Source organism: Sminthopsis crassicaudata, chromosome 5, assembly GCF_048593235.1.
Source record: "Sminthopsis crassicaudata isolate SCR6 chromosome 5, ASM4859323v1, whole genome shotgun sequence".
Taxonomy (NCBI): Eukaryota; Metazoa; Chordata; class Mammalia; order Dasyuromorphia; family Dasyuridae; genus Sminthopsis; species Sminthopsis crassicaudata.
In genome coordinates this window covers 157,335,186-157,348,045 of record NC_133621.1, presented here as the reverse complement: position 1 = coordinate 157,348,045, position 12,860 = coordinate 157,335,186, and positions in this window count along the sequence as shown.

Sequence of the window (12,860 nt, the reverse complement as noted above, 5' to 3'; positions counted from 1 at the left end):
ATGTTCTCTAGTTCTTTGGTCATAAATTCTTCCCTTTTCCAAAGATCTGATAGGTAAATTCTACCTTGTTCTCTTAATTTGTTTATTTTATTATCCTTTATGCCCAAATCATGTACCTATTTTTACCTTATTTTAATATAGAGTGTGTGATGTTAGTATATGCTGAATTTCTGATATATTATTTTCCAGTTTTCCCAGAAATTTTTGCCAAATAGTAAGTTCTTATTCCAGAAGCTGGAGTTTGGGGTTTATCAAATATGAGATCACTACAAGCCTTGATTATTGTGTTGTGTATATTTAATCTATTCCACTGATCCACTGAAAAGGGCTGAAATTGTGTGTTGATGCACTGAGGTTGAACGACCGAATTCTTGAGGCTAATTACTGATTGGACAAGACTCTATTAGCCTATCTTTGGAAAATGGCCCTTCCCACTATTTTGTGCTGGTTCAATCTTTTGGTGTATACAGAGAATTGTGGGGAGGATTAGGGAGTGGTGTAAGACAAGACAGTCACCTTGGGCGGTAGAAAAAAGAGGAGAGTTCCTGCAGATGCTGCGTTGATCCAATTCACTTTACCCCTAAGACCAAGAATAAAGACCAAGGACTTTTGCTCATCCTGACTCCGGCTGATTCTAAGTATTCAGCATGCTAACTCGGTCTTCACAACCCACCACTCTATTTCTTAACCAGTATTGAAGCATAAACTTTTTTTTCCCCCCCCTGAGGCTGGGTTAAGTGACTTGCCCAGGGTCACACAGCTAGGAAGTGTTAAGTGGCTGAGACCAGATTTGAACTCAGGTCCCCCTGAATTCAAGGCTGGAGCTCTATCCACTGCGCCACCTAGCTGCCTCAGAAACTTCTTTCTTAGTGGTCTTCAAGGTTAGCCCAATTTGGCTAGAAGCCCAGTTTTCCAATTTCTACATCTTTTTTATCTGTCTACTATGCCTTTTGTTTGAGATAACATGCTGAGAAATTATGCTAAATTTTTAAAAAGTGCTAATTGAGAGAAAATTATGGAATAGATAAACATATTCTTAAATGCACGTGCATTCAAAATGTAGAAGTTATCTATAATTGTTAATAATTTGCTTGACTGCTATCATAAGTCCTAGTCTACACAGAGAAAACCTTTAATTTTTAAATGGGAAGAAAGAAACACATATGTTTTAACTGAGAACAACTTCACTCAATTGCAGTGTTCCCCAAAGGTGCCAAGCCACAACAAAATAAAAAACGTATGTTGGGATTTTATAATTCACTAATGCTCTTAGACACATTATGAGTTGGACTCTGGCTTACAAAGCATTGTTGCTAGTCTTTTAAGATGAGGTGGCTGAATGTTTTCTATTGTTTTCTTATCATTTGCTTAGGACATAAGAGGATGATTAACCACATTTCATAAAGAACACAGTTTAATATGGGTACATATAACAGAGGCTTAGAATACTTTCATTGCAGTGAATTAATGGAATGAAATACTTAAAAGTCCCATGGAGCTCTAAAAGTGATTTTTAAGACTCTTTCCCTTACAATTTATAGACAAGAAAGTTCATCTTCATTTAAGTTATTTAAAGATTAATACCATGTCAACTGATAACAATATTAAAGCTAATGATTATCACAGTTATATGGTTTATTGAGCAAACTGACATCCTTGATTTATCAGTAGGTATAGTTGAAGGAAGGCAAAGCACTAAAGTGTGACAGCCTGCTTGAAATTCATATAGAACATTATTGTAGTGAGCAGAAAAGCAGTTTTCTGGAAAGCTCTATATTCTAAGGACTAGCCTCAAATACAAAAATAAGAAAGGAAAAACTCCAAATCCTTAACAGAAAGCACTTTCAAGCACTCCAATAGACCTTCATCATAGTCTCATTGACTTTTATTTAACATATACTTTCTGAAAAAGTTTAATTTTCAGATTTTCCTGCCTGTGCCACAATAGATATAGACAGCCATAAGAATGATAAGAGAATTGTTGGATGTGAGCACCTAACAGGTGAGAAAGGCAAAAAGAAGAGCAAATAAAGATAGCAAGAATTGTTATGGTGGATAAAGTTTTAAGCTTTCAGTGGAAAAACTCATTTTCCTGAGTTGAAATCTGGCCTCAGACAGTTACTAGCTATGTGACACTGTGCAAGTCACTTAACTATTTGCCTTAAGTCATCATCTGTAAAATGAGCTAAAGAAGGAAATGACAGACTACTGTAGTATCTCTGCCAAGAAAACTCCAAATGGAATAATTTTTTTTTTTCCCTTTAAGGCTGGGGTTAAGTGACTTGCCCAGGGTCACATAGCTAGGAAGTTTTAAGTATCTGAGATCAGATCTGAACTCGGGTCCTCCTGAAGTCAAGGCTGGTGCTCTATCCACTGTGCCACCTAGCTGCCCCCAAAATGGAATCAAATTTATTAGAAATTGTTAAAACTAGGCCTAGTAATCATTGACTTAGACAGTCAAACTTAAAGACTCAACCAAGAGGAAAATCTATATTATATATCAGTCATATATTGATATTTTTGATATAATTGATATATTTGATATAATATGATTGGCATAAAATAATAATTGATATAATTAATACATATAGGTAAATGAATCTGTATGAATGTATGCATATGGGTATATGTTTATGTGTTTAAAGATGAAGGTGTATGGGTGGGGGATGAATATTTTACATACATATATATATATATATATATATATATATATATATATATATATATATATATAAAAGAATGAGTATTTGTATATATATGTATGTGTGCGTGTGTGTTTATGTAAATATATCCCTGCTTAACTGTAGCATGCTTGGGGAATGTGTGTGGGGGAATTAAAGGGGGAAAAAGAATAAATTAAAAAGTGCGTATCAGAGAACAAAAGAGTAATCTATAAGGAAACAAAGAAAAGATGGAGAGTCATGAATAAAACCTCTTTATAATTATATTTTCTTGAAAGACAAATGTATTTTTACATATTTCGAATCCACCCTGATATTCATGACAATGTTTCTTTTGCGGTTTTTTTTATTTTCTTGCTCTGTCTTTCTTTTTCATTTTTATTATTTTGCATTTAATTTTAAGCAAATCAATCTTAAATAAAGTGCCCAAGAAATTAAAAAAGAAGAAGAGAATCCCAAATGGGGACATGATGAGTCAGACATAGTTGAAATAACTTAACAGCAACCAAAGGATTTATTTAGTTGCTAAAAGATTGCAAAATGCCTTATGTTATTTTATTTTCATAACAATTTTTGGAGGTAGATGATATAATTATCTGAGTCTTACACAGGGAAAAACCAAGGATGAAAGATACCAGTGATTTCCCCAAAGTCACACAGCTAGAGGGACAGCTGGATCGCTGGCTTGAAATCAAGAAGACTCATCTTCCTAAGTTCAAATCTGGCACCAGACACTAACTAGTTGACTGACTCTGAGCAAGCCACTTAACCCTGTTTGCTTCAGTTTCCTCCTCTGTAAAATGAACTGGAAAAGGAATGGCAGATAATTCCAGTATTTTTTCCAAGAAAACACAAAATGGTGTTACAGAAAGTAGGACATGAATAAAACAACTTAGCAATAACACATAATTATTAAATATAACACATAATTATTAAATAAGGTCAGCCTTGAACTCTGATCTTCTGGACTTTAAATTTATATTACCAATCTATTTTTTTAGTGTGTGTGTGTGAAACTAAACTAAAAAAGGATGCATAGGACTTTATTATTATTTTGATGAATAATCGAGCACAATGATTTTATGTGTAATGCCTATAAATGAACATTGTTCACACCACTTGACTTTGTTTTAATTAAAATTAGGTTTTGTTTCCTCTAAGAAGGCAGAGATGCATACCTTATGATTTCTGGAGGAGGATAATTAGAATAACATATTTGCTACACTTGCTATAATACATGATTATCTAATTCACTCACAGGTTATATTTATGTACACATCTATTCTCAAAAATTATCTTCTTCTTGTTTTGAACTGTGATAGGGCTCAGTGCCTTATAATGTCAAAAAGGATCTCTGAGTTTCAAAAGTCTTATATGGCCTTATCTAACATTTATTTGTTTAATACATAGTTAAGAAATAAAATTTGGTTAAAAAATCATTGAAAGAAAAATATCTAAATGGAAGCATAACATATTGATCAAGTCATTGTTTTTGCTTTTTATAGCTATTAGCTAATGTTCATAGAAAAAACAGAATCCTAAAATTACAAGGGACTTCAGAGCCTAACTACTCCAACTGTTATTGTGGTTGTGATGGTGGTGATGGTGCTAGTAGTGATATAATTTTTCATTAATATATGAAATAATGAAATACTGAAAATATATACATTCAGTTTGACTATTTGTGACCCCTTATGGAGTTTTCTTGGCAAAGTTGCTAGAGTAGCTTGTAATTTCTTTCTCCAACTTCAACCTAGCTAAAAATTTGTCAATGACACAACTGAAAAATAGAAATCTAGCTTAAAAAAGAAAAAACAAACAAACAAACAAAGCAAAAACTCCCAATGACATGCAGTGTGAGGTATCTCATTATTTCCTGAGGCAGCCCATTCAACTTTAGTATATTTGCAATAACTTAAAAATTGTTGACATTTTGCTAAGTTTTCCCTTTGCCATTATGTCTGTTGCAACCTGAGGAGCCAAGAGGAATGTGCTTTCACTATGCCTTCCACATAACTATCCTGCATATATTTAAAGCTATGTCTCATTCCCCCATCCCATAACTTTTTTTCTCCAAACTAAAAATCACTCTATTATGCATACCCATCACACACACACACACACACACACACACACACACACACACACACACACACTGCAATTATTCTGAGGCCTCCTTTAAAACATAAATAGATTTGTTTCCATTTTGTTTTGTTTTCCCTAGCGTTCTTAAGGCTCATTTGAAGAAAGAAAATAGTTTTATTTTTCCAAGCAGAAGGAGAAAAGTCTCAATTCATATTTCCTTTTATCTGAAAAACCAAAGATAATGACTTAATCTGAAGAATGGGTAATCACAAAATGAGAACTCTTTAAAAATAACTTTTGGGAAAACCTCTTCAAACCCCTGTGTGGCCATGTGCAAATAACCTTTTCCCTCCATATGGTAAAGTCCTTTAGAGAAATAATAGTGTCTGTGTTTTCGCTCTATGTAGCCTCTAAGTTCTATTCATTCATGAAATCTCAGCATGATGATATGAAAGTTTCATTGCATAGAATTTACGACTTTTGTCCATGGTGATGACAGAGTCCAATCAGACTAGAAAAATAGGGTTTTTAAAAAATATGATTGTCATATTGGAGAACAATCTTCATTCCAAACCTTTGAATACCTATATTTGGTTATGTAAGTCCTCCACATCCAAAAGAAACTATCCATAAAGAAACTTCCTTTATACATATGCTTCATACATATACATATACATATACATATACATATACATATACATATACATATACATATACATATAAATATACATATACATATACATATACATATACATATACATATACATATACATATACAAATGCTGGACAGCCAGTGTCTTCTCTTATAGAAAAGAGTGCTGAGAGAATTAGTGACTTGAATGAGGTCTTATAGATAATATTTGTCAAAGGAAAGATTTGAATCTGGGTCTTTCTAGCTTTAAGGCTGACTCATTTCCCACCATGTCTCATTGTTTCTCTTAACAACAACTGCAACAATAACAAAAATTACTACTACTACCACCACTATTACTCCTACTATTGCTATACTTAATATTCCATTGCCTATTACTCCTACTATTACTACTCCTTTATCTGTTGTGACTTTGATCTGTTGCTACCTAGAAATCTTTTGCTTTCTTTACAACATTATTCCTGTTTTTAAAAGTTTTTAATCTTTGGAAGAAATAATTCTTTGATAGGAAGATCTCACCAAAATTCCATTCTATCTTGGGGAGAGAAATAAATAAAACTATCCACTAATAAAACAATTTCAGCCATTTAACCAGGAAACTCTAATGTTTGTGAAATAATAGAGGTAAAATAATAACTACTTTCCAAAGATGGTATAGATATGTTTTTAAAATTTTACTGAAATTGTTGTAAGGTTCTCTTATACAGAAATTATTAGTGTGTTCTAATTTCACTTTGCATTCAGTTTTTACATTTTATTTATTTATTTATCCATTAATTAATTAATTAATTTGTTTGTTTGTTTTGCTGAGGCAATTAGGGTTAAGTGACTAACCCAGGGTCATACAGCCAGGAAGTGTTAAGTGTCTGAGACCAGATTTTAACTCAGGTCCTCCTGTCTTCAGGGGTGGTGCTCTATCCACTGCACCACCTAAGCTGCCCCCATTTATTTATTTTTGATTTGTAAAATAAAACAAGCATTTCCAGAACTGTATATTTTTACAAAATATTGCACATGAAACTATAAATTTATTAATTTATAATTATATACAACTTGTTAATCCAGTTAAATATGTAATAAAGTTATCATGTAAGGTTTTTTTTTTTCTTTTCTTCCCTTTCTTTCCATATCACCAGCCATAATCATCCCTTGTAAAAAGGGTCAGAAGGAAAAATACATTTCTAATATCACATGCAATATTCCATATTCATAATCTATCTTCTTCAAATGGGATACAATTTTTTTCTCAACTTTTGATAAACTTAGTCCTTATAATTGCATGATGAATAGTATAGATTGCCTGGTTGTTTTTCTTTCTGTGCACATTACATATTAATTTCCTGCCTCTGTTTATAATCTGCATCAGTTCATGGGAACACACCATGGAAAATTTTCCTGAAACGTATGTGCTTCATCTGTAAAATAAGGGAGTTATACTAAGTGTAACATGAGATTCCTTTCTACTTTTGGATGATCTTCAGTTTGCTCATTTATAAAAGAAGAAAATTGTTCATCTGAAGTACCTTCCACGTCTTAAACTATGGCACTATTATCTTACTCATTGGACCTTGGAAAGTCAATTGTGAGTTTCTAACTCTTGATTGGTGATCTGTATTTATTTTCTAATGTTTATTATTGGAATTCTTCATATTTATAATTTCTTAAATTGCTTTTGAATTATATAATCAGTTACATTAGTATACCACAATTTGCCACTCATTCCTCAAAATATAGGTGAATCATCCATTCACATATCTTAAGTTACTGCAAAAAGAGTTTCAATAATTTTGCATATATGCTATTGGACTTTTGTTAATGCCTAGATTATAGATTATATCAGTAGAATCTCTAAGATAGTGTATTTCAATGTTTTTTTTTTTACCTAATTCCAAATTGTTTACAGAGATACATGATCTAATACGATTTCTATTTTTTATTATTTTGATCATTGTTTTATTTTTAAAATGAGTATCAACATGACCTAGAGGATAAAAGATTGTGAGAGAAATGGTTATTATTTTCACAGTTGCCAATTTAATATCAATTTATTAATCATCAATCAATATACATGTATGTGCTAATTGTTTTGTGTAAGTTTAGTTTTAATATACATTGCTTTATGAATCATGTTGGGAAAGAAAAATTAGACCAAAAGGAGAAAAACCATGGAAGAGATTTTTAAAAAAAAGATAAAAAAGAAGTGAACACAGCATGTTAGATTTACATTTCAGTCTCCTCAGTTCTTTTTCTGGATGAATATGGCAATTTCTGTCTAAATTCTATTAGAATTGCTTTGAATCCTTGAGCCACTAAGAAGAACCAAATCTTTCCTAGTTGATTATCACATGTTCTTGCTGCTAATGTGTACAATATATCCCTGCTTCTGATTGTTTTATTCAGCATTCATTTATGTAACTTTTTCTAGGCCTTTCTATAATCAGTTTGTTCCTTTTTTGTACATATAGGTTCTTTCCCTCCTTTATGATTTCCTCGGGATACAGAGCCAGTAGTGGCACTTCTAGGTCAAAGGGAATGCACAATTAATTTAATAGTCCTTTGGACATAGTTCCAGATTCCTCTCCAGAATGGTTGTATCATTTCACAATTACACCAATGATGCATTAGTGTCCTAGTTTTTCCACATCCTCTCCAATACTTATTATTTTTTTCTTGTCATCTTAGCCAATCTGAGAAGTGGGAGTGGTACCTGGAAGTTGTTATAATTTGCATTTTTCTAATCAATAGTGAGTTAAAGCATTTTTCATGTAAGTATAAATGTTTTTAATTTTGTCATATGAACAGAACAGTTCAAAAAACTGTAAAGATTTTTCCCAGTTTGTACTTCCCTTTTAATTTTGTTCCAGTTGGTTTTATCTGTGCAACTTTTTTTTTTAATTTACTGCAATCAAAATTGTACATTTTAATTTTCATAATGTTCTCTAGTTCTTCTTTGGTAATAATTTCTTCTCTTCTCCAAATATCTGATAGATAAATTAGGGAAATGATTATTAATAGCTAATAATTTTGGAAATTTTAAATTTCTTCCTTTTTCTTTTATCCTCATTTCAAGACCTCAGTTTCTCAAGACTGAGATAACCTTGTCCTCTATCCAGACACCATGTAGGTAAGAAAACCATTGCATTCTACTCAGTTTTGGGTGGGGATAAATTCTTTGATCTCCCAAAATTAAATGACATAATCAAAGTTCAGATTTAGCCCCTCCTTGTAATAGTAATAATTAATTATTAATTAAAGTGGATTGTCACTCTTGGGACCATTCCTCTTCATATGGGCATATAAGCTATGAACCTATAGCCATGATTACTTTTGTTTAAAGAGAAAGCCTGCCAAATGATCACCCTTTTATTAAAATGTTGACATTATTAAAAATGATTAAAATACTCAGAAATTATGTCTCTCCACATTTAGATATAGAATTAGTAAGATATATGATAAAAGTATAACTTTTATATCTGGTAATTTTCACAATATATGAATGGATAAATGAAAAAAATCTACAGGATTTTTGCTAAGTATTAGAAATGCAAATAAAATAAAAAAACAAAAGCAAAACAAACCAACAACAATAACGTGCTCTCTGCTATAAGGGAACTTATATTCAAATAATAAAAGAAAAATATATCGATAGTTACCAGAGGCAATTATGTTGAGTAGAGAAATGGTGACTGGAACCTTAGGCCAGTTGATAAACATAACTTTCTCAACAATGCTATTTTGACTTTATGTCTCTTTTTAAAGCTAGTGTTGGAAAGTTTGGGACAGGTGCGTGAGCCTTAGGGTAACTAGATGGTTCAATAAAGTACAAGGTGTGGAGTTAGAAAGATTTCACTTCATATCTGACTGTGTGAGCATGGGCAAATTACTTAACACTGCTTGCATCATTTCCTTATCTGGAAAATGAATTGGAGGAAATAGCAAAAGATCTACATCTTTATTTTTTTTATGTCTCTATAAGATTCTTTTTTTATATTTTTTATTAATTTTTATAATTATAACATTTTCTTTGACAGTACATATGCATAGGTAATTTTTTTTTACAACATTATCCTTGTACTACCTTCTGTTCCAAGTTTTTCCCCTCCTTCCCTCCACCCCCTCCCCTAGATGGCAGGCATTCACATACATATTAAATATCTTATAGTATATCCTAGGTACAATATATATGTGCAGAACCGAATTTTGTTGTTGTTGTTGTTGCAAAGGAAGAATTGTATTCGCAAGGTAAAAATAATCTGGGAAGAGAAACAAAACAAAACACACATACACACACACAAACACACACACACACACACACATACACACACACAAAATCGCTCACAGTTTACACTCATTTCCCAGTGTTCCTTCTCTGGGTGTAGCTGATTCTGTCCATCATTGATCAATTGGAATTGGATTAGCTCTTCTCTATGTTGAAGATATCCACTTCCATCAGAATACATCCTCATACAGTATCATTGTTGAAGTGTATAATGATCCCCTAGTTCTGCTCGTTTCACTCAACATCAGTTGATGTAAGTCTCTCCAAGCCTCTCTGTATTCCTCCTATTGGTCATTTCTTACAGAACAATAATATTCCATAACATTCATATGCCATAATTTACTCAACAATTTTCCAATTGATGGACATCCATTCATTTTCCAGTTTCTAGGCACTATGAAAAGGGCTGCCACAAACATTTTGGCACATACAGGTCCCTTTCCCTTCTTTAGTATTTCCTTGGGATATAAGCCCAGTAGTAGTACAAGCTGGGTCAAAGGGTATGCACATTTTGATAACTTTTGGGGCATAATTCCAGATTGCTCTCCAGAATGGTTGGATTCTTTCTCAACTCCACCAACAATACATCAGTGTCCCAGTTTTCCCACAGCCCCTCCAACATTCATCATTATTTGTTCCTGTCATCTTAGCCAATCTGATAGGTGTGTAGTAGTTTCTCAGAATTGTCTTAATTTGCATTTCTCTGATCACTAGTGATTTGGAACACTCTTTCATATGAGTGGAAATAGTTTTAATTTCATCATCTGAAAATTGTCTGTTCATATCCCTTGACCATTTATCAATTGGAGAATGGCTTGATTTCTGTTTGGTTTTTTTTTTTTTTTATATTTTTTTATTCATTTTTCCAAATTATCCCCTCCCTCCCTCCACTCCCTCCCCCCAAAGGCAGGTAATCCCATACATTTTACATGTGTTACAATATAACCTTGATACAATATATGTGTGTAAATACCATTTTCTTGTTGCACATTAATTATTAGCTTCCGAAGGTATAAGTAACCTGGGTAGATAGACAGTAGTGCTAACAATTTACATTCGCTTCCCAGTGTTCCTTCTCTGGGTATAGTTATTTCTGTCCATCATTGATCAACTGGAAGTGAGTTGGATCTTCTTTATGTTGAAGATTTCCACTTCCATCAGAATACATCCTCATACTCCTCATACAGTATTGTTGTTGAAGTGTATAGTGATCTTCTGGTTCTGCTCATTTCACTCATCAACAGTTGATTTAAGTCTCTCCAAGCCTCTCTGTATTCCTCCTGCTGGTCATTTCTTACAGAGCAATAATATTCCATAATCTTCATATACCACAATTTACCCAACCATTCTCCAATTGATGGACATCCTCTCCAATTGATGGACATCCGAGAATGGCTTGATTTCTTATAAATTAAAGTCAATGCTCTGTATATTTTGGAGATAAGGCCTTTATCAGAACCTTTAACTGTAAAAATGTTTTCCCAATTTGTTACTTCCCTTCTAATCTTGTTTGCATTAGTTTTGTTTGTTCAGAAACTTTTTAATTTGGTGTAATCAAAATTTTCTATTTTGTGATCAATAATGGTCTCTAGTTCTCCCATGGACACAAACTCCTTCCTCCTCCACAAGTCTGAGAGTTAAACCATCCCATGTTCCTCCAATTTATTTATGATTTCGTTCTTTATGCCTAAATCTTGGACCCATTTTGATCTTATCTTAGTATGTGGTATTAAATGTGGGTCCAAGATCTGTATCTTTAACACAAAAACCCAAATTGAGATCACAAACAATCAGACATAAGTGGAACAAATGAACAGCAACATAAGTTTGCCAGAACATGAAGATTTCTGGGAAATAATATTACTGATCTGTGCCTGAGCAAAATATGGTGAACTTTCACCTATCAGAAACTAAAAGTCTAAGATGTGGGCATGCATTTGGATTTGAAGATGGCAGCTGTACCATTAGAGTATGGCAATTTAAAAATACCCAAGAAGTGGATCTGTTTCTAGGTTAGATAACTACAACAATGAAAATGGAAAGAATAGCAACAATAAAATTAAAACTGAAGACTGAAATTGAAATGATTGAATATGACTACAAAGGAGCAATAATAAGTACATTTCCTTTCCCCTTTGCATATATAAAGAACTATGGACAAATGACATATAATGGTCAATATTTTTTTTGAAATTCTCTTATTTCTACTTTAATACTGTTATTGCAAATAAGTTGTTGATCTTTAACTATGGAGAGAGCCTCCGAGCATGAAATTTCATCTCCATATTGATGAAATTAAATGTCCACATTCACTTCCCCATCCAAAAGGGAAAAAAATAGCAACTGAGGAGTATTTATTTTATTTTGTGTATTTATTCCTAGTATCTAACATTCTACTGGTCACATAGTATTACTACTTTTTAATCATCTTCAGTCATGTCCAGCTCTTCATGAACCCATTGGAAATTTTCTTTTCTTTTTAATTTGGTATTTTATTTTCCCCCAATATATTAATACATCATCATCAATTCCACTAACAGTGTATTGTTTCACTTTTCACACCTCACCTCACTTGTCATTTTCTTTTTTGATCCTATAAGCCAATCTAAAAGATATGAAGGTATACAGTAGAATTCTTTTAATTTGCATTTCTCCAATCACAATAAGTTAGAGCACTATTTAATATGTAAATATGTAAAAAATATGTAAACCTTTCATTACTTCATCTGAAAACTGTTCATACATTTTGATCATTTATCAATTGAGGAATGGATTTTATTTTTTATAAATTTGACTTAGTTTTCTATTTGGGAAATAAAATCTTTATCAGAGAAAATATCCTCAATTTTTTTTTTCACAATTACTATTGCTAATAGTATTCCCATACAACACATTTATTCTACTCTCTCTCTCTCTCTCTCTCTCTCTCTCTCTCTCTCTCTCTCTCTCTCTCTCTTTTAATATATATCTCCTCAAAAGATATTGCATCTGATTACCCCTTCTCCAATCTGTTTTCATATCTCTCTTTTTTATTTTTTTGTTTTTTATTTTTTTATTAATTTTATAATTATAATTTTGACAGTACATATGCATAAGTAATTTTTATAACATTATTCCTTGTATTAATTTTTCCAAATTTTCCCCTCCCTCTCTCTATTCCCTC